This window comes from Microcebus murinus, chromosome 6 (genome assembly GCF_040939455.1).
Source record: "Microcebus murinus isolate Inina chromosome 6, M.murinus_Inina_mat1.0, whole genome shotgun sequence".
Lineage (NCBI taxonomy): Eukaryota > Metazoa > Chordata > Mammalia > Primates > Cheirogaleidae > Microcebus > Microcebus murinus.
Window position 1 is genome coordinate 61,648,280 of NC_134109.1, and position 23,572 is coordinate 61,671,851.

Here is a 23,572-nt window from a genome sequence, read left to right on the forward strand (position 1 = left end):
TGAGTTTACCTTCTCTGTATTTTGCCTTCACAGGAAAGAACTATGAGAACCCATGCGGTCTGGTTGCTCCCTCCCTCCCAAATCTTGCCCCACATCATGGCCCTCCTTGTACTCTCCTCCAGCACTATGGTCTTTCTCCAGTCTCATAACCATCAGTACTCTCTCAGCCTGAAAATATTTTTAGTTTCCCCTCTTTTCATATTAAATGCCTAATCACTGTTTAGATCTCCATTCCATTTTGCTTGCTTGATGAACACCTGTCCGACCTCTCTGACTGGATCAAATCAATGATAAGTTCTTCTAACCCTTCGGACTTCATCCAGGTGGTATTTTTTTAGAGGTGCAATTTTATGTATATTTGTGAAAATATTATATTACATTCCATCTTCCTCAAGCCTCATGAGTGGACAGTGTTGTTTGGTTTTGATAACTACTGTTTCTCCAAAAGTTTGGTGTGGTTCCTAGCACATGGAAGGTACTCAATGGAGATCTGACAACAATGAATAAATGAATATATGAATAATTTTCATTTTTCACTGGAATAGTTGGTGTTGTATAAACACAACCATTAGTTCTAGTCAAGATAGATGAAGATGGCTACAGCACCCTCTCTATAAAAATTTGATATGTACTTGGAACTTTCTATTCTCTAAGAGCAACTATCTCTATTTTCTAAGCACATACATCAATGATTAGCTGCAAACCATAAATTCATGTAAATCATGCAAAAACAACTTAAATACTCTGGATCACCTATATAGTTCCTTTAATTATCTTCAGGACTTATTCCTAAATGTCAATAGGTCATAACATTAGTGTGAACTATTCAGTAGCAAGAGCACTTAAATATTATATATTGTATATATGTTAATTATCCACGCTGATGGAAGAAAAGCAAAGTAATCTAATATATGACTATGTATACGAAGTCACCTAGATTTTGAAATTTAGGGAATGTTATTGCCATATCAGGACTCAAATTCCCACTAAGACATATAAATTTATGAAGTATTTCATGTTCTTTAATTATTCTTTCTTCTATACTTCCATAAGATATCATTTATTCCCTGATTTTAGTCCATGACTTTTCCTGGCCTTATATTTATGCTTAAGTATATTGCCAAGTCTATTTTCTTATCTATAACAACCTTAAGAGTAGGAACAGGCCGGGCGCGGTGGCTCACGCCTGTAATCCTAGCTCTCTGGGAGGCCGAGACGGGCGGATTGCTCAAGGTCAGGAGTTCGAAACCAGCCTGAGCAAGAGTGAGACCTCGTCTCTACTATAAATAGAAAGAAATTAATTGGCCAACTAATATATATAGAAAAAATTAGCCGGGCATGGTGGCGCATGCCTGTAGTCCCAGCTACTCGGGAGGCTGAGGCAGGAGGATCACTTGAGCCCAGGAGTTTGAGGTTGCTGTGAGCGAGGCTGACGCCACGGCACTCACTCTAGCCTGGGCAACAAAGCAAGACTCTGTCTCAAAAAAAAAAAAAAAAAAAAAAAAAAAGAGTAGGAACAAAGTTCTGTTTATTGTATACCACCTCTAACACTTCATTCTATCAACAACCACACACGGTGCTTTGGTAGTTAAAGAAATGTGTCTTAAATGGGAATTAGGAGAAAAAAAATAAAGTAGGAAAAAGAGGGGAAGATAAAGGGGAAAAAAAGATAAATACAGAAAGTGGTCTTCTCATTTATGATACCATTTTACTTGGATCATGCCATTAGATAATATCAATTTTTTGTAGCAGTGATTTCACAAAAACTCAACAATTTGTTAAGGTTTCATTACAATATGCAATCATCTACTGATTATATGTTCATTCCTTCTCACTATATCTTTCCCTCAATTATCTGGCTAAAAAGCTAATACACAGTGAAATAGGCAAAATGCAGAACAGAAAAAAAAACAACATAGGCATACAAAATATAGAGTTGAACATATTTTCTATTAGGCCATAGGCTGCTGTCACAATCCAGTGCCTCTGCCCATGTCAGAGTGGAAGTTTGGGGACCAGTTAGTTCCACCATGCCTCCCATTCTTGCCCTTCTTCACTACTGCCCAAAAGTGAGACCTCTTTTTCTATCTTTTCACTTGCTCTTATCCCAATACTATTCCCAGTTTATCTTTCCCTTAATATCCCCACTAACCTTTCCTCAGAAGCAGAGGCTGCCCATTCTTTGCCTCTCCACTCACAATGTGCAGAAGATTCAGTCTTCATGTTCCTATAGCATTTTCCAAACCACTGCTTCTTTATCCTAATTTAAAAATGCATCCATTGAGACTCATCCTGAACCTCTCTGTGTGGTTCATTACTCCTGGATTTTTTCCCCACTCATTAGTTGAGGATTATGGCACCTGCCTCAGGTTCTTCATCTCTCCTCCCAGAACCCCACTGACATTCTGCTTTGGACAATTCCAACGTAAATGAAGTTGACTTTTCCCACATTCCAGTTTCTTGGCTTCCTCAATTCCAATGACCTACACCATTCTGCAATCCACTCCCATAATCAAATTCTTGCCATATCTAGAAGGTGAATATCAACTCCCATGCTCTACTGTCTTATCATAAACTCTGATTCTCCCAGCTTGTGCTTTCCTCCCCTCCATTGTCAATGCATTTATTCTTTCCAGACATGTCTTCAGTTATTTTAATCCCTACCCATATATCAGCTCTCTTCTACCTTCTGGCTTTTCCCATCTTAGACCTCAGGGTTCATTATAGCAATCACCCCCCTGTCACTACTTTCTGACTCTTGAATCAACTGAACATACTCATAAATGTTATTAAAAAAACTCAAAACAAAAATAAAAGATCTATTAAACATTTCCCTTTGGCTATGATATTTTCTCCTTAAAGTCACACTAAGATATCTTGTTAAAGTAATCTATCTTTTCTACAGTTCTTCTCTATGAATTCTATTCTTAAAACATGCTATGAATACAATTTGGTTTCTATCCTTCAGAATCAATCTCTCTTCCACAATTATCTATGTCAGAATATACCACTATTCACCCACTACCTCTCTAAAAGCCTGCAGTTGCCTCTGTTCTTTCTTTCTTCCCATCAGTTACCAATTTCTGCTGATTTATTATGATATATCATAAGCCAATATTTATTAACTTAGGCTATGTACCAGGCCCTGTGCTAAATGGTTTACATTTAATCCTCACAACACAACCTGTGGAGTACATAATATTATTCTTCCCATTTTACAGATATGGAAATTATAACTAGACACAATAAGCTAGGCCAAAGTCCTTCTGGCTCTTTAACATCCCTTTAACATCCATTTTTTCTTCTCTATTCCCACTGTCACAACTTTAAGGCTTAACGTTTCACTGCTTTCTCTCATTTTGTGTCCCCCATCCACCCTCTGCACTGCTCTAATAGACCCCTCTAAATTGCATAGCTGATTATGTCACCTCCCTCCTTAAAAACCTTCACAGGTGCCCCTTAGCTATCAGACTAAAGCTCAGTGATCACACTTATTACACAAGTCTGTTTATAGTCTGCTCCTTGGCTGCCTCCTGGCCTCATCTTATGCCACTTTCTCCTTCCCTGACACCCCAGTGAAATCACTTACTATTTCCTGACAGTGTCATGCTGAGCTACATCTTGAAGTACACTTTCAACTGACTATTTTTTATTGCTTCTTTATAACTTGGTTCCAGTACAACCTGTCCAGAAAGCCATCACAATCCCTGGTATAGACACCATTTCCACTGTTGTGATTTACCACACTGCACTCAAAGCATGAAGCTATGTGTCATTCTCTCACATTCAACTCTGAGTTCTTATAGGGATAGCAGGAACTTTCTCAACTTTGAACCACCAACACCACTCACAATTCCTGTCAATATAGATTAACTCTAATATTTACTTCTCAATCTTTTCTTTCTAATTCAACTGTCCTGATTTGAACTCACACATCAAAAGAATGTTTTTCAAAATCTATCACACACCTAAGGAAATTTAAAAAATCATTTTCTAAGTGCAACAAATGATGTTTTGATAAGTTAACATTCCTAATGAAGACAGCATCCATGAATTTAGAGTAAAACAGACACCATTTGCTTGTTTTGATGGGCAAGTCATTTGATTGCCAGTAATTATGTTGTATGTGTGTAGATGTTTCTGCATATGTACCATTTGCTGCATGTCAAAATCTGTTATTTTTAAAGGTATAGGTTTTTGGTTTAAAATGTCTAATAGATATTGAGACACCTTTTATTTTAAATAATTTTTAAAATAAGTGCAAAATATTTTTAGGCAAAATAAAAAGTCCTTACAAATACTAGTCTATACACAACTGAGAGAAGAGACCACTATTTGCATGTAAATCAGTAAGCTTAATAGTGGATTTCAGGTCTCTTGAGAACTATCTAACGTAAAGCAACGAATAAATTGAATGGTGCTGCATTGCTCTCACAAAAGCTAATAAACATGGCTTTATAACACTCTATTCTTTGAAGCAATCTCCTCTTCTATCATTATTTGGCTTAACATATATATTCCTACTGCCTTCACATATATTCATTTGTAAAAAAATTAGGTTATAATTAATTACTCACTTTCAACATTCTTCATGTGTTTATTAAAATATGTCCACTGAACACAATAATTTTCCCATAAAAATATTTGACATTCTTTTCCCACACTATAATTCGCAAACCTTGAACATATCTATTGTCTATTTTTACCAGTGTTCGTTCAGTCAGATTTTGTTCTAACTCATTTACCTAGTCTATAACACTAGCTACCAGGTCCAAGAAACCTTCCTAGCCACAGCTAAGTTAATAATAGAGCTCTCTGTTGAGGCTAATACTTTCTAAAACTGCTTTTGATTTAATAATTACAGATGGAACAGTGATGTGTTTATATCACATGATTTTTTTTAGTGAATGATGCAAATTAAAATGGACAATAAAATATCCATACAAAGCCTCAGTTACTTATTTTGTACATAACTTACACATATCTTAATTTCTGAAACAAGGATATTTACTCTGATCATGACTCATAAAGCAAGCTTTCCACAATTCCCTGTTCTTCACAGTTGTATAGAATCAGCAAGCTGCTTTTCCATGCCCCCATTCCCTCACTAAAATAAATTGACTCCCAGAGTTTCCTGGAAAAGCTGTAACTTTATTTCCCAATCTGAAAATAATTAATATAGTACTCAGCAATGAGTCTCAAATAACAAGACAACTTGACCTTGGCAGAACGTACACTTCATTTAGCTAGGAATGATCCTCTTTTTCAAAACTCCCCCGATTAATCTCAGTAATACTGAGGTCATTCTTGAGCTTTACACTGAAAACTAACCCTTGTGCCTGGGCCTCACTTCCTTTAGCTTTGAATTCTTGACATGTTTTTATCTTAACACCAAACCTCCTGTTATGGCTACATGATTCTTTCAAGTCTGAGGTGTATTTAGGAAAAGAATTGGATGACATGACAGATGTTAACCATTTTCAGAGTGGTCTAAAAGTAATATTCTGTTAAAACTGTGGCTATTTCTATACTGACTCCTTACCCTCCTACCCAACCCCCCCCAAAATAACTAGTTCTCAAAATGAATAACCACAACAGAGGAATTACTATCAATCAATTAGATTGGATAGCCACAATGTCTTCAGCTCATAGAAAGATACAAAATAGGTTTAACTCATTGTTTATCTTCAAAAAGATCAGAACCAGAAAGAAGAGCCTAATTCACAGGAAATAATAATGGTCAAGTAAAAGACAGCACCAAAAAAAAAAAAAGTGTAAAGTAAGATTTCATAGAGAAAGTGGGCTTTGAACCCAAATTTGAAGTTTGTTTAGAACTGAGATAAACCAGAAGGAAAAAAAGGATTCCAGGTGAAAGCAACAACATAACACCAGGTAACACTTCTTGAACATTTACTATGTGAGAGGTACAACAGTAAGCATTTTACATGCCTAATATTACTTAATATTATACCCCTGTGAGTTGGGTACTCTTACTAACTTCATTTTTCAGGTATGGAAATTGAAGCTTAGATAGATTAACTTGTTCAAAGTTACCCAGCTACTCTGTGGTGGGACCAGGGTTCAATCCTGGGCTATATGGATCCAGAAGCCACTCTTAACCACTATATACTAATGCCCTAAACATATGTGTAGAGCTTGTAGAACAATGAGGAAACTGGCTCAACTAGTGAGGGAGCCTGTGTGGACTGGAAACAGAAAATAAGTTTGACATATAAATTAGATTATAGGCTGCCTTGGAAATAGAAAAGTTTCTCATTTGAAATAAGGAGTGATGGAAGATATATGAGATCCCTTATTTGTGATTAAAACAATGTTGGTGGAAGATTTAGAGATGGGGAGACATGCAGAAGTGCAGACTGGTTTGATGAGGTTGGAAAAATACTTGGTCATGCCTTTGGTAATTATTAATATATTTGGTAAGCTTCACTGAAGTAACAACCCTCAAATGTTAGAGACTTACAAAAGCAAATGTTTACTTCTCACTTACATTACATGCCTGCTAAGGATGGCTGTAAGTGAGTTGTGGGATTTCTCCATCTGTCTACATTCCTGGATCCAGGCTGAAGGAGAAGCCTCTATTTAGACATGCTATTCTTGTGGCAGAAGAAAAAGAGCCAGAGAGCTGGTGGAGACATGTAATGGCTCTTAAAGCATCTGCTCACTAACCATTGTCCAAAACAAATCACACTGGCCAAGCTCAAAGTTAATGGGGTAGGGGTGCATCCTCTTCCACAGGAGGCCTGCACGTCACATGGTAATAGGCAGGGATGTATAATCCTCTTACAGGAAAGGGGAGTGAATCGTGGGAACAATAATGCAATCTACCAGAGTAAGCCTGTGCTCTTTGCAGATGCTGTCACTATAAATTAAAGCAACAGACCGAAATGAGTAAACTTCATAGAAGGGGATGAAATCTCTTGTTCTCTCTGGATTGAGGGCTCTGTCCTAAAGAGAACAACTGCTGTTCTATTTCCATATTTTCTGGTGTAAAAGCCTCATGCTGTATGATTTTATCATCCTGTGCTTAAAATCTGTCAAAGACTGAAATGTGAATCAAAGACAGTTTATGTGAATTGATAGAGTGGATATGCGTCCTTTATACTCTCTTTGATTATAATTAAAATGAAATTAAATTAGAAAAGAGTAAACAGAGAAGGGATCCAGTACATGTATCCATACTTTCTTGATTTTATATCCTAGATGGCATTACATTTAGGATAGTTTTATCTGCTGATTCTTTGCGGCTGCTGATCTAACTATTCCAGTCCTATACAAAATACATGTGATACAGATAGTAAAGAATAAACTAATCTAAATACATTTTGGCTAACAAGTCACCCCAAATATGAAAATGATTAAATCAAATAAAAAGATTCTAACAGTATTTCTAGAATGCATCGCTTCCAAGCTTTTCTTTAGAATTCTTTTAAACATATAAAGCTAAAGTCTAAATCTTAGATTTATGTTGTTTGGTTTTCTTGTTCAAGTCTGTTGCCCTTACTGATCATTTATAGCTTCCAAGTTCTTTCTAGAAGGTCACTGTTTCTCTGGTCCAAAGCCTGTTTTTTTGATCTGCTTCTGAGCTCCCCATCAAGCTCTTCTGTCTGGATTGTTAGATGTAGTTATATATCTTTGCAAATTTACTACTTAATTTGAGCATATAGTTTGCTGATACCAGAATATTCTCATTAAAGATCAATTTTGCCTGACATTCAATTAGAATATGGTATGCCTCTCTCCTTTCTTGCAATCCTACCAAATCTTTTCTAGGGGAAGCCCAAGTTTTCTCAGAACACAAAACTTGAAAGTGTAGAGAAGAAAATGTATTGGAATGTGTGGTAGATATTAAGTATTTAATAAATATTTGTAGGATAAATGAATGGACAAGTGGATGAATGAATTGACTGATCATTCTAGCAGTTAAGCCCCTCCTGTATAGTAAAAGCTCCTAAACTTATATTTAAAGGCATTTAAACATAACTCAATATGTTTTTCACATAAATGCTCAACAAACATTTGTTATAATTTATCTGGGCAAGGAGGGAAAAGTATGGCCAATGGTTCATAGCAAAATAGATATCCCAGTTATAACATAACTTCCTATCTTCCACCACTTAAAAAAATGTTTATAAACCCTGTGGGAAAGGAATGCATATCATGCTGAAAATCCTAACATTAGGTAGAGACAGTTGTCACACTTTCATCTTCTAAAATGCCTTTTCCTAAATACTGTAGAATGCTATTAGAATGTCATCAAGGTCTAAAAAGGCTTCTTTTGTATTATAATGATCTACTATACTAACCATGCTTATAAAAGAACATTGACAACTCACAGCATAACCACATCCAGAATATATTGTATTTGCTTTCTAAAGACCTTTACCTAAATTGACAATCAAAATGTTGCTGTAAATTTTTAAGTCATTTTAAATATCTCATTTATGTGACAACTTCAACAGCTAATAAGCTACTTTGAACAGAGTAACTCAAATAGTCTTATAAGCTGCATCTTACTGGTAAAATGTTGAAGTGCTAGGTTCAATCATAGCAACAAATTCTGAAGCCCTGGAAGAATGTGAATAGAATCCCATCTCTTTATGCTGTAATTACTGCTCTCAGGAGATCAATAAATGTATTTCTCCTAGTTTTGTACAACTATACAACTGTAATATACAATGTTTACTAACTCTATTTTGCTACATTTGTAAAACCTATTTAAAATCTAACCAATCTCAATCTTAAAAACTCATAAACTATTCAATCATGAAATCCAATCATGAAATCATAAACTATCCAAAAAGGCATTCCAAAAAGTGGAAAATTGGTAAATATAAAACCTGTCATTAAAACATCACGAGTTTATTTGCATAAGCACAGAAGTGGTGCTAATCTTAATCTTATACACAAATATAGAGTGCTTGAAGAATAATTTTCTAAAAATAACATGGTAAACAATAGAAGGGATATTCCATGCACAATATGAGAGTTTAGTAAAATAAATGAGAACAGATCTCTGAAACAAAATGAAATGTTACTTGTGGAAAATTAGACATGGTAAGGATATTTCTTAATGGAAAATATGCTTATATTTTATACAAGGATAAAATATAAAATAAAATATAAATATATTTTGTTTATTATATAAGCATAAATATAAAATATATATAATATATATAAAATATTTTTATCTAATTTAAATCTCTCCATATAATCTGTAAATTTTTAAAACTTTGCCAAAACTATTAGCAGTAGAAAAAAGACTTGAAGGAAATATTATACATCAATACATCAGAATGTTAGCTATCCTTGTCATATAATGGTAAGATAGTTGTGATATATATATATATATTTTTTTCTTTTTGAGACACAGTCTCACTCTGTTGCCTGGGCTAGAGTGCTATGCTGTCAGCCTAGCTCACAGCAACCTCAAACTCTTGGGCTCTACTGCCTCAGCCTCCCAAGTAGCTGGGACTACAGGTATGTGCCACCATGCCTGGCTAATTTTTTTCTATACATTTTTAGTTGTCCAGCTAATTTATTTCTATTTTTTAGGAGAGACAGGGTCTTGCTCTTGCTCAGGCTGATCTCAAACTCCTGAGCTCAAAGGATCTGCCCGTCTCAGCCTCCCAGAGTGCTAGGATTATAGGCGTGAGCCACCATGCCCAGCCTAGATAATTGTGATCTTATTTCTTTTTTTTTTTTTTTTTTTTTTGAGACAGAGTCTCACTTTGTTTGCCCAGGCTAGAGTGAGTGCCGTGGCGTCAGCCTAGCTCACAGCAACCTCAAACTCCTGGGCTTGAGTGATCCTTCTGCCTCAGCCTCCCGGGTAGCTGGGACTACAGGCATGCGCCACCATGCCCGGCTAATTTTTTATATATATATCAGTTGGCCAATTAATTTCTTTCTATTTATAGTAGAGACGGGGTCTCGCTCAGGCTGGTTTTGAACTCCTGACCTTGAGCAATCCGCCCGCCTCGGCCTCCCAAGAGCTAGGATTACAGGCGTGAGCCACAGCGCCCGGCCTTATTTCTTTTTTTATTATTTTATTATTTTCTGTAATTTCCAGGTTTTCTTCAATGAATATATATTACTATTAATTTCATAGAGAATAATAAATTATTTAAAACATAAAACCTAGGTGGGCAGGTTGCTTGAGGTCAGGAGTTCGAAACTAGCCTAAGCAAGAACAAGACCGGGTCTGTACTATAAATAGAAAGAAATTAATTGGCCAACTAATATATACAGAAAAAATTAGCCGAGCATGGTGGCACATGCCTGTTGTCCCAGCTACCCGGGAGGCTGAGGCAGCAGGATTGCTTGAGCCCAGGAGTTTGAGGTTGCTGTGAGCTAGGCTGACACCATGGCAGTCACTCTAGCCTGGGCAACAAAGCGAGACTCTGTCTCAAAAAAATAAAATAAAATAAACATAAAACTAACCCGTTTGTATCAGGAAATGGTTAAACTGTTAAGCAGACTTCATACATGTTACATGGAAGAGCTTACGTTTTACCTCAGATTTCAAAGAATGCTAGAGGCTCACATATCAAGTTATAATTTCACTTCTATTGGAATTATTATTTGTTTCTAAGTCCTAGCAGGTGATGGCTTTGATATAAATTTTTTCTCTCTGGTTCAAAAGTATCTTGCCTTTTTTCCCTGAACTATTGTAAAAATTATTACAAAAATGTCTTAGAAAATAAAATCAATGCTAATACCTAATTCCATTGCACTAACGGGTTTTTCATCAAATTCTAACAAGAAATACATTATATTGTTTTTCTTTTCCACAATAGCAACATGAAGTAATTCCCATTATGCTGTTTTTAAAGTTGAAAAAAAATTATTTTCTAAATGTTGGACAATATAATAAGCTGTTTATATTCTCACCTGCGACCTTATAATTTCAATTTAAGATAGTTTGAAGTAAATTAAACAGGCCTATAACACAAGATCTTCTCAAAGCCCAAGTTAAAATGAGATGAGATCTTGATTTAAAATTTTACGTGTTAAATCGAGACAACTTTATTTAATGGGTACAAGAAGAGGCAGCTGAGAACTGTAGCCTCAGTCTACACACTGGAGAAGAGAAATCCATATATCAGAATAATTTCCAGTTATTACACAGAAATGGTTCCATAAACCTAGCTATTCAGAAGCAGTTTTCTTTTCCTCCCATATTGAGGTCATTCCAAACTAATACTTTGGTTAGTCAATGAATTATGACTATTATCATTCTTACAAAAGATAAAATTTCAAGTCACTGAAGTCTTGACTTGTATTTTAAAATCTGAGTTCTAGTCCTTTTGGCTTCCTGACAAATAAATGCTTATATGCAATTAGCTACAATGGAACATGTCATAATCTTACATGTATGTTGTCTTATCAGAAACAAAGCTTAGGTTTGTTCTTTCACATTTACAAAAGAGGCTCACTTATAGCTGAGCATCCAGAGATGTAGGACTAGTTTGAGCACTTATTTCTGTAGGCTCTTAAGGAAAAAATAGTGAAGGGCTTTCACATTCAGAAAAAATATGCCTACCTTCTTTCACATTTTTCTTTCTTTCTTTTTTTTTTTTTTTAGAAACTAGCATTTCAGCAAATCACATTGTTATGCTGTGTTATGATGCATGATGTTTTCATAGTAACGTGACATGTCTAAATGACAAAACTCTGGCTATCTACCAGAAATGCAAAGTAGTTTAAATCCTTTTCCAAAGGAAAAAGGCCATTATCAATTCCTTTAGCAAATTTCTTTGCAGTAAGTGGCAGCCAACCAACTTAACACCAAATCTCCATAAAGTTCATGATTATGAAAAAACAAAGGGTTTTAGGTAGGGATGATTTTGTGTATGAAATTGTTCACTACCCATAGCTCCTTCATTCTTGGCTCAAAGAGGTAAAATTATGAACCTTGAAATTGCCTTATCTCTCTTTTGTTCTTAGAAAAGTAGTAATGAAAGATTCCCTTCCCAAACTGTGCATCCCTCCCACTTCTCTAAGAGATCTGAACTGCAGGTGGATGATTGTTTTTATTTAGAACATAGCTTATTTATAAATTATGGGTGGTAAAGTTCTGTCATTAACTTTCATTTTTATTTGGTCTAATTTAAATATTTTGATAAAGTGTTTATTTTATTCTGACTTCTCAGATATTACTACTCTAATAGAACCAGTGACACATAGATATGTTGAATACTCAAGAGATAAGCTTCCTTAAAATTTAGAGAAAAAAGAAAACTTCTATTTTTTTGGATTGTTTTCTATTCCCATTTAGTTGGAGAGAAAGGAAAAAAGGAGGGAAGAAAGGAAGAAAGAAAAGAAGAGAGATGTATATTATGTTTTGAAGGCCTGGAAAATGCATACAAACCTAGCCATGTAAATGGGCCCTTTCACCTTAAAAAAATAAAATAGTAAAAATAAAGGCAAGAAACAAACCAAAGAAGCTCCTTCCTCTTATTCCTTTTTTTTTTCTTTCTTTTTTTTTACCTTTCAGTGGTCCAGGTTGAAATTATTTCCTAAAATCATTCACCCAGTCCTAATTCTAATAGAAGACTTCAGAGCAGTTTGTGTCTAATAACAGCTCTGTAGAGGCCCTTGAAATTCTAATAAAGACCCATCAACCTATCAAAAGAACATGTAATTTTATGTTCATTACTTCTTGGTGCCCGACTTTAGAATTTGGATGGTTGCACCTCAATTAAAAGTTGAATTGAAGTTTATATCATTTAAATAAAAACTTCAATAAAAAGTTAAAGTTCTATTCTTAATAGCATAATACCTTCTAATGACCACTATGGTCATTACCACCAGATAACTGACCTCCTTGACCCTTTCCTCACTGAGAAATATGACAACACAGTCAATTATTTAGCAGCAATGAATACTCTATGGAAGATTATTGTGTAACCAAGTACCTTAACTTACCATTCTGTTATCTCCACTCTTTAACAAATGCTGCATCTTTCTATTACAGGTTTTTCTATTTCTAAAAGAGAAAGCGGTTCAGGCTCCACACCCACCCCAATTCCATTGCTCTGTAAAAGTCCACCATATAATTGGCAAAACCTTTAGATGTAATTAAAATAGTGTAAATTAGAGAGGTCTACCATTTGTGAGCAGTGACTGCTGCCTGTTAAAGCCCTTAATCTCCACCATCTGAGACCACTCTAAAGGAAAAAAAAAAATGAAGGCTTACAAAGGAAGTTAAATGTGGCTTTTTAGATCTCTTTCTAACTGGGCTTTGCATGTGGTGTTAAACTTAGAAGTGTGAAAGACAAAAAGAAGAAAAGTCCAAACAGGTGATTTTAACAGGAGAGACTTCCAAAAGTCCTTTAGGAACTTCATTTCCTGTTTTCCTTTCCTAGAGACTGCCATTAATTGGGGGAAGTGCCAGAAGAAAGGGAAGGGATACTAACCCAATTTTCTGCTAAAATAATGTCTTCATAAGCTCAGCTCCTGAAAACACTGAAAAATTCTCATTCTATAAGGTACGTTATTTTAGGGATGTTGTTTAAGAAAAAACAATAAACTCATAATATTCTGAAATTTTATATCTTAATGAAGAATGGACCAAGTTGTTGGAACATAATTCCAATTTATGTGGCAACTCGAACCCACAATCTGGAAAAACAAAGTAATATCTTAATCTGATTAATAACTAATTTTCTTACAAGTCAAATTGGGCTACAAATTGAAGTTAAGCAATACTGATTTACCTCTAGTTCAAAGTTCATTTGTTTCTCTGATTTTTACATTGAGTTTTTACTTGAAGGATATTATTCAAAGAATAAAGGCAAGATAATCTTTGATTCCTCTGAGGTCAGATATAAGACAAAGTAAGTACTAGATGGTACTTACAGATATAAGCAAAAGAACTTATTAACAAAGTTTTTTTCCCACTAATATAATGTGTTACTCTGAGGAAATATATAATCTCTTTTTCCATAGGTCTGTCATGTATGTTTAAGTCCATATCCATTTCCATAAAGCCACAAATGCAGGAAGACTGAGTTGATATCAGCCTAATAGTTCAGTGGTTCCCAATTATTTCAATGTTAAAAAAAGAAAAAAGAAATATTGTTCATTTGCTGACAAAGCAGTACCTATTACGTAACTAACTGTGCAGGACGTTGATAAAAAAACAAGGATGAAAGAGTATATAGTTCCTGCCCTCAAGGAGTTTATAATCTAGTGAATAACATAAAACAAAATGAAATATGTGAGAAATCACACAGATGTGAAAGGAAATGCAACAGATTTGATTACTTTTGACTGCGGGAGAATCAGAAAGAGCTTAATGGATGCCACTGTATTTGAGGTGGATTTTGAAAAAACAGTGGTTGGATGGATGGAAAGTAGCACTTCTGAGGGAACAGCACATGTGACAGCTTGGACCAGTGGCCAAATGTAGTGTTGTAGAAGCAGTGAGTAGACCAGTAAGGCTGAGGTAGAGCTAAGGGCCAATGAGCCCTGGAAATGTGATTTGGTGCTGGATAAAGGAAAATTTTTAACTCCTTCTTAAGGAGTTCAGGTATATTCACTGACAAGGCTTTTGAGCTAGAGTTTGATGTGATGCAACAGGTATTTTAGGAAGATGACAATGGAAGTATACTGATCAGTATACAGAAGAATGAAACTGAAGCTGGGAGTCAATTAAAAGTCAGTGACATTACTCAGCCCCAGCACTGTATACAAGAAAGACTATGGGGGAGGGGGTGGACACTGCCAGCATTTACTATAGGATAACAGCAAACAATTCAGGATACTCTCAGAAACTCACCTGTAAAATAATTATTTGCATCTCAGTGATTCTATTAATATCTTTGGGAAATTAGGTTTCTAGGTAAGTTTGTAGCTCAACTCTGACTGTGACAATGAGGCCTGGACCAAGTATGGCCAGTGAGTATAAAAAAGAGGAGAGACATCAGAGAAAAACATCTCTGTGGTTCCACCAAATGCTAGTGCTCCTACTGATTTGTAAATAAAACTACTCTTGACCCAAGCTGGGAAAACAAATCAAGTTAGACACATATTTTGCTATTATAGTGGGCTTCCCATTTAGTCCCTTTTGGTCTTGATATACTAGACTAAAGCCAGTCCAAAGTGGAGTCATCTAAACAGGACCTGGAATGATCCCTGAAAGGCTAGTGAAATATCATCCTAACTCACTTCTTTCCAGCAGATGCCAGGAACAGGAAGAGAAATGTTCTATACATAGCTGGTGCACAAGAATGACCACAGGTGAGGTTCCCACAGACCAAAAAGAAAAACCATCAAGCAAACATTTTTACTACACTGAAAGAAAATGGAGCAAGAAGGTTTTTTTTTTATTTGTATAAAATATATTGTTCTTCCAGGCTGCAGTGTAATAGTTTCTATTTAATTGCACAGAAATCCTAAGAAGGTTACAGCAGTGAAACATTAAAATTCTAAGGGCAACTAATAACATTAAAACTTTATAGCCCCAGATAGAATAATTTAGACAAAAACAACATGAACATATGTTTTGTGTAATAATAACAAACATTTATAGCTGTCAAGAGAGAAAAACACAGGTTTATGCACACCTTAATGGTGTGCATGGGTGAGCATGAGTATATTTAAAACATAATATATTACAAAAATGACAGCAGGCATGGCTCTTCTGGGTACTATGTTAAATCAATGAATAAATTACCAAAAGTGAGCTGTGGCTGTTTGGATGTGTAATTGAGCTTAACGTATATAGTGTTATTTCAAAAGAAACTGTTCAAGGAGTTTTGAGCCCAATCCACTCTGCATCTATCCTAGGCAGTTTACAAATAGCAATAAATGAAACTGTTTCACAGTAGGAAGGAAGTTTAGTTATACACATTACTTAAATTGAGGAAAAGTTAATTTTAATATGCTTTGCAGGAATTGAAAACAAACTTATAATAATTTGCTTATGTTCACCAAGCTGGAAATTGAAATGTTAATATTTGAATTTAAATTTATTTTAATTATTCACTGTATGACTCACAAAATCACTAGGAATTATCTGTTGAACTTAAAACAAATATATACACAAACCTTCATAAATATATGTTTATTATTCTACTTGTTTTAATTATATCATTTGAATGCCACACTTTTTCAAAAAAATTATTAGGACTACAGAATATGAAATAAATTTTAAACTTGTTTGTGCCAACAAGTTAATGGCAATTGGTAATAACTGAGCTGCAGACAAAGCCATTAATGTGATTTTTTAGAATAAAAATAACTTCTCATAATTTTCTTTCTAATTATAGGGTTGTTTGTCTTACTTAACACTCTACCACAGTTTTACGAAACAGGGAAAGAGGTATGTTTTCTTATTTTTGCCTTCCTATTTTTTCTGGCCTTAATTGTCTCATATTTTTCTGTAATATATAAAATGCTCTGACCCTTTTACATAGGAAATCTGAAGCAAAATTCCATAAGAATTAAGTCCTGAATCTTCTGAATTACAGATCTTGCCAGGTAACCAAAAGGGCCACTCAACAACTGTAATATCTTTTCAGGAGATTGCAACTTTAAGCAATTTAAAATGTTATGATGGGTGCAGGTAACAACCATGCTGACTCCTTATTTTCTGTTTCTTTTCTGTTAATAGGGTCATTATATCATGGCAGATGCAGGATGCAGAAATGTCATATGTTTTATGAAAAGAAGCCTATTTTTCTTGAACAGCATATTTTCATCTGTCCTATTAGTCCTGTGCTTTGTTGTCATTTATGGCCACCTAACACAACAAGTATCTTCCAATGCTCTCGGCAATTGTGTGGGGCCCTGGACTCATAAACTCAAAGACTTGCTTTTTATTCTGCACTAGATGAATAGCTTCTTACTAACACTGAAAATAAATTTGTACTTACCAAGATCTCCTTTTTATTCATACTCACAATACAATTAGATATAAGGCCATCCTCTGCATTTTCAACACCACTTTTACTCATGTTGTCATTGTTAATTCACTTTGCCACTCTACTCTCTTCTCCCAAAATTTTGCACAAACCAACCAATTTACTGACTCTGCCAAACACTAATCCCCCAGGGTTTCCATGCTTCTATGAGCAGATGATGATTAACACAGTCAGGGCAGTCAGATGCAGACAGACAGTGGAGCCCACTTACTGCTCAGTGCTTGTTAGGAGACCAAGATATGGAAATTATTAGGACAGGAAATACTGGTCTATGGACTGGAAGTTTAAAGACCTGGCCATATATGTTGAAATAAGTCAAGCTACTTGCAAAAAGCTTCCTTCTCTTGCCTTCTTTTGAGTCTCCTGTGTCTGCAAATTATTTCTCTATCTGTAGGTATTGACCTTACAGTGACAACATCACTGGTTGTTAAGCAGCAAGTGTCAAATACTTTGTAGAAAGGAATTTAGTGATGCTCTTATGGGCAAGGCCTGACTATACTCATTTTAGGTGATTCATTTTCCTTTCCTGATTTAAACTGAGTCCTACAGAATTAATGGGCAAGGAGTAGGGGGAAGTGGGAAGTGGAAAGGCATCAGCAAAAACTCATTGTTGAATCACCAATTATCATGCTTTCAGTGTTAGCCTATAAATACTAAACCTAACAAGAGTAAATCATAAACACACAATCATAAATGCAGTTTCCTGTAGATCTCTAAATACATATAAATAAAGTCTTAATATCAAAGACCCTTGACAAAGCATAATAATAAATAATAAACATTTAAATCATATTTTAAGAATTCAGATCCTGTATCTTTTAAATCTCAGGATCTAGTCACCTTATGGTATAATGCTGATGCTTAAAAGTATGAAGTCACATACTTAATCTGTAGGGGTATATAGGACCAGTATTTTTGTACTGAAGAGGGAACCCCGGGAATCATAGGATAGTGTGCGGAAGGCATGGCCGATGCTGGGACTGAGTTTTTGGGCCCCCTAACAGCTCTCGTCACCACCACCACCACTGGTGCCATCTAACATCCTATCATGAGGCATCTGGTTCTAAGTATTGGTGCCTTAAAGTGGTTCTCTCCCAGTTCTACTTCCTGTTTTTCTTTTCAAATTTATTCCCTCTGCCTCCTGTTGTGGACTCAGTCTTTGCTTTAGACTGCTCCTTTAGTTCTCATGCCCATCTTCTCCCTGGGTACTATGCTTTTACTTAATTTCATGTCCCATTCAAAGCTCCTCACTGTAGTTCATACCATGGCCACAGCTCCCACTCACCACTACACGAGAACAGGGAGTCAGACTCCCACCCTGACAGCAACTATAGGAGTTTATAGTTGTTGTCTATAGGAGAACTACAGGAGAACATCTCTGGTCTTCTTAGCAACGATGTATGCATTAGTTAACCGACTTTGATATTTTTCATATATATCAACTAATCTCTTCAACAGTCCTGTAAGGGAGGGAAGTAGCATCATGATTCCTCATTTGCAGATGATTAAACAGGTGGAGAAAAGGGATTCTCTGACTTGTTGGCCCCAGGGGTCAGCATCTTCCTTTGCCTTATGCTTATGGATATATGGACTTATTTGAAGTTGTCAATTGTCTAGTTCCAGAATTATGTCTATTTGCCTCTATCATTATTTCTAGTCTCAAAGTCAGTTCCTCCCCAATGAAAATAACTGATACTAGTCTTGAAAAAAACATATTAAATTTTTTTCCTTCAAAAAATGCCAATTGCTATATTATCCCCTCTATATCATATGATATATTATTAGTTTGCTTGAAATATTAGCTTACCAAATCAACATACCTTTTCCTTATCATCAGAATTTTTTTAAAGATATTAATGCATATGTTAAAATTATGAAGCACTAAGTGACTAAAATGAAACAATAGAAACTAACTGAATAGCCGTACAGTAATGTGTTCTTTGCTTCACCTTTCCAACTTTTGGTATTTTTATTAAACTTAATGCAATTCTCAAACATATTCTATTAAGAAATGATAATTTTACAGAGGTTATAGGAAACAAGAAAATAAATACAAAAAGATACATTTTATTAAAATTATATATTTGATTGTTCCCCTGGGAGCTCAATGGCAATTATTTAAATGAAAATTAAGTGTTTAAAAATTATAGTATTAGTACAGCTGCCACACTTATCATTAATTCATAACTAGTATGCATAGCCCATTCTTCTAAGTGAAGTATCACAAGAATGGAGAAACAAGCACCACATGTACTCACCATTAAATTGGTACTAATTGATCAAAACTTATGTGTACATGTGGAAGCAACATTCATCAGGTGTTGGGCAGGTGAGGGGGGGAGAAGGGGATAGGTAAACTCACACCTAATGGGTGCAGTGAGCTCTGTCTGGGGAATGAGGACACTTATGGGTTTGACTTGGGTGGTGCAAAGGCAATTTATATAACCAAAACATTTGTACCCCACGATACTCTGAAACAAACAACAAAAAAGATGTAACAGGTAGAGAAATATTCATATTGTATAATACTCAGCAGTCTATGATATTTTATTAAGACAGTGAATTTGTTGTTTAGGATGCCTGTGTCCCTAAAAACAGAAAATTTGAACTCCAATAGTGAAAGGCTAAAAAAAAAGAAGGAATTTATAAGAAATTGTGAAGGTAGGACACCTCCAGAATTAATTCAGCTATTCAATAATATATAAAAAAAATCTTTACCCTTTGCTATCTTTGGCATATAAGCACTGCCCTTAACCTAGCTCCATTCATAGTAGCAAAATGGCAATAGCACCCCAGCTTCTTATTCTCGTGAAAGCATCCGGAGTTTGAAAGAGAACGTTTTCTTTTGTGTCTCTTTCTGAGAGAGAAAACCTTTCCCAAAGACATATAGAGACTTTTCATTTCTCACCGGCCAGAAGTACATCAATTAGCCGTGCCTAAGCCAATTATTAGCATGACAAAAGGGGCCCTTATGGTTGCCTAATGGACTATATGATTTACTACCTGGATGGGGGAACAGGGTCCACCTCACCTGAAAAACACAGTATGGAAGAAGGTAGGTATATAGATGAAACAAGTAGTTTTGTTAGGAAAAATGAGGAGGAAATGGCTATTGGTTAGTCAGTTCACAAAGCCTGCTAAATTAAGCTTAATAAACATTATTTGATGCTTCTGTTGGTGATTATATCATTAGTGCAACATCTCCAACACATTCCCCTCTTATGTGGAGAATGTGCCTACACTTCTTAATATCCAATTTTACCATTTATGGGAAGAAAGAGATTTATTGATTGCCTTGGAAAAGTACACAAAACAAGAGCTTCTATTTCAAGGCATTCATTGACAAAAGGCTGTTATGAGAGAAAGTCTGCTTAAAATGCAGGATTTCCAAAGAGATTCTATCTTCAAACCCCTTTTCCTGATTTCCCTTTTGAGTTTTAGGCAATGGAGAATAGTTGTTAAGCTTTTTGTGTACAACTGAGACTAAAGAATCTGCAGATAATGATAGAAGACGCTATTTGTCAAAGGTCTGAAGCATGACTACAACTAAAAACTACCACACAATTGTATAAAATACAAAAGTAATTACAAAGGAAGAAAAACACTCATAACATCAAATTTACCTTTATTCAGTGATATCTTTGTTCACTTCACTGTTCTCTTTGTCCTATATTATACAGTTAATAATTCTTAGCTTTAAATGAAAAGAGGGGAAATTTACAATTACTGATTAACAGTAACAGTTAAAAGTTCTCACTTATTAGGAAATAAGATGATTTCATTCTAAAAAGCAATAAAAATTAATAGCAGCATTATTCAATGATAATTTTGAAAAATACATTTTGTTTTCTTTTCATTCATATCAGTCTAATTTACTTGGGAGAAAAAAACACCGTGACACAAGAATTTCATTAATGAGAATGGGTAGTGGGACCCCAAAAGCTTCTATTTTAAACACATGTATGTAGCTTTTAGAAGAGTTTGTTAAGAGGAAGAACAATGTGTGATCAAAAAAAGGGGGTTGGTGTGAAGGTACTTGCTAAGTGTACAACATGCCAGGTTCTGGAATCTCAAAGTCTTGAGAAATGGGGAAAACTCCAACACATTAAGCAGGAAAATAAATTCAACCAAGGTGATTTGAAAAAATTCACGAGTGTTTGTGTTTGTGTGTATTTTATAGAGACTGTTACAGAAAAGTGATCCAGGTCATTTTACAGAGCAGAGCTCTCCAACCTTATTTCCCATAAATGTCTAGAAGTGTATAAACCACATTATGTTGGCTAAACCTCATTTATCATTTACTTGAAGGATGTGTATATACACAGATTACAGTGGACCAAATATAATATGTCAGAGATTAGACTCTGTTAGAGATTCAAATAGTGGTATGATCTAGTTCTGCCCTTTGAATTTATGCCAATTTAGAGACTTTTACCTTCTCAGGTTCGATCTTGTCTAATCTTGTTAGAGAGCCTTCGAGTAAAGACTAGAAATTTCATCAACAAGCATTCTGGTCAACTACTAAGTCATATTAGATGCTTTTAGTTTTTTCAAAGAAGCAACTCAGAGTTTAAGTAAGCCTGTTTAAACAAAGACTTAAAGAAATCTAACAACCTATTAAAACAATTAACTGGACTGCATTGAGGAAGTACAAAAATAATAACAAAATCACATTTTTATGGTTTATATTACTAGTTATTTTGGGAATAGGTGAGATGGCTCTTTTTTTTTTTCTCATCATGTTTTCCAGGCTGGCCTAGAACTCCTGGGCTCAAGCCATCCTCCTGCCTCAGCCTCCCAAGTAGCTGGGACTATAGACACACTCCACCATGCCTGGCTAAAATGGCTCAAAAGTTGACTTAAAGATTGTTTTATTTACAATAAAAAGCAAGAAGCAAAGAAAATGGAAGGGAAGTGTAGAAAGAAGAACAGATGATAAGACAGAGATTACGCCATTTTTATACAAGCTAAGATAAAGTATTTCGAAAAATGAGAAGATAAAGTGGGGTTCTGTCTTTAGCTTTAAAAATAATATGTTATATATCAAATATGAAATTAACATAAATATATTTTGAAGCTCAAATAATGTATGAGCAAAACAAAGAAGTTTAGGACGTAGTTGCTGCTCCAAGGAGTTTGCGGTTATGGTGAAGTGTAATCACCTTAAAGTTTAACTATAAAAGATATAAATGGAAGTAAAAAAAAAAAAAAACAATGGAAATGGTGTCACAAGACCATGTGTGATTAATCACCAAATGTGTGGTACAAACAGTAAATGTAACATGGTTTAGAAGAGGTAATGATCATCTAGGACTGTACAATTTTAGGAAATAAAATTTCCCCTCTTTTGAGAGGGAAGATTTGAATCCTACTCTGTTCTCCAGTCCCTCCTCACCCTCAGCTCTCCCTCTATTCAAATTATTGCTCCATTGACTATTATTCTCATTGAGTTTGTCTTCATTCTTAATTCTTTGGCTTCCTTCCCTCTTTACTGTTGCTTAACACCAGCATTTCTTCTTTCTCTCCTATCTCAGAAGATATATCCTTCCTTCCTGAAAATCATAGCTCCCCCTAATTTACTTTCTCTTCCTCATCTGAATCATTGTACCAATAACTATTTATCTTCTTTCTTGTCCTTTTGTTACTAGTCCTATTCTTCAGCTTATAAGCATGCTAAGTTCACCCCCTCCCATGAAAAGTCCCTTTGACCTATAGTGCTACTATCCCCTGGCTGCCAGCATTCTGGGCAGCCATGGTTGGGAGTTTCACTGTTGAGCACATAGATTCTCATTTAATCCCCAGTTTTAGTATGGCATCCCTAATCTGTTACCATAGGCATTCCTCAAGGCTCTGTTGTGCCTCTACTTTATTCTCACACAACACTCTCTTACTTGCTAGTATCAACTTCCATGGTTATAGCTATTATTTCTATTTGGACTGCTAAACTTACATCCTTAGCATTGACCTCTCCTCTAAGCTTCAGGCTTGCATTTTCCACTAAGTGTTGCACATGACCACATAGATGATTTTTAGGCTTCTCCTACTCCTAAATCATTGTTCTCAAACTTGTTTGCACTTTGGAATCACCTGAGGAGGTTTGTAACCCAGCACTGCGTGGCCAGTTGGAGGGCACGTTGCTGGGGCCGGGCCCTGCGGTAGAGCCCCCGCCCCCACATGCTGAAATGCCCCTGCGTGCTGACATCCGCTGTCCAGGCCAGCACTGGATGCTCAGGCAGCCTCCTGTCATCCTGCTGTGCTGTTCACATGGTCCTGATTGGGTAATTTCTGAATCCCACTGTTGCTGATTGGATCTTAAAGCTTGATGCTGACTGGATGTTAAAGCTTGTAGTTGATTGGATGCTTTTGGAGACCAAGGGTATAAAAGCAGGAGGAGAAGAAGGAAGTGGGGCAGAAGATCAGAAGATGGGAAGAGAGCTGTAACACTTGCTGGGTTGAGCCTGCTGTGGAGCAATAAAGACTGTTCTCTGACCCTTCGTGTGCAGCTCGGTTCTTTCCCTGGTCAAGAGCTGTAACACTAGCTGTACACTTGCAGCAACAATTATAAGAGGAGTTAGTACTCCTTGCTTTATTTGGAAGAATGAATGAGAAAGTCCATATACGCAGCT

At 35.6% G+C, this 23,572-nt stretch overlaps 1 protein-coding gene across 2 annotated transcripts in view; it reads right to left on the minus strand.

Annotated features, from left to right (window-relative positions):
* Positions 1-23,572, minus strand: part of AKAP6 (A-kinase anchoring protein 6) — a 465,422-nt gene that overhangs the window by 194,552 nt on the left and 247,298 nt on the right. The gene's annotated exons all lie outside the window — the stretch shown is intronic.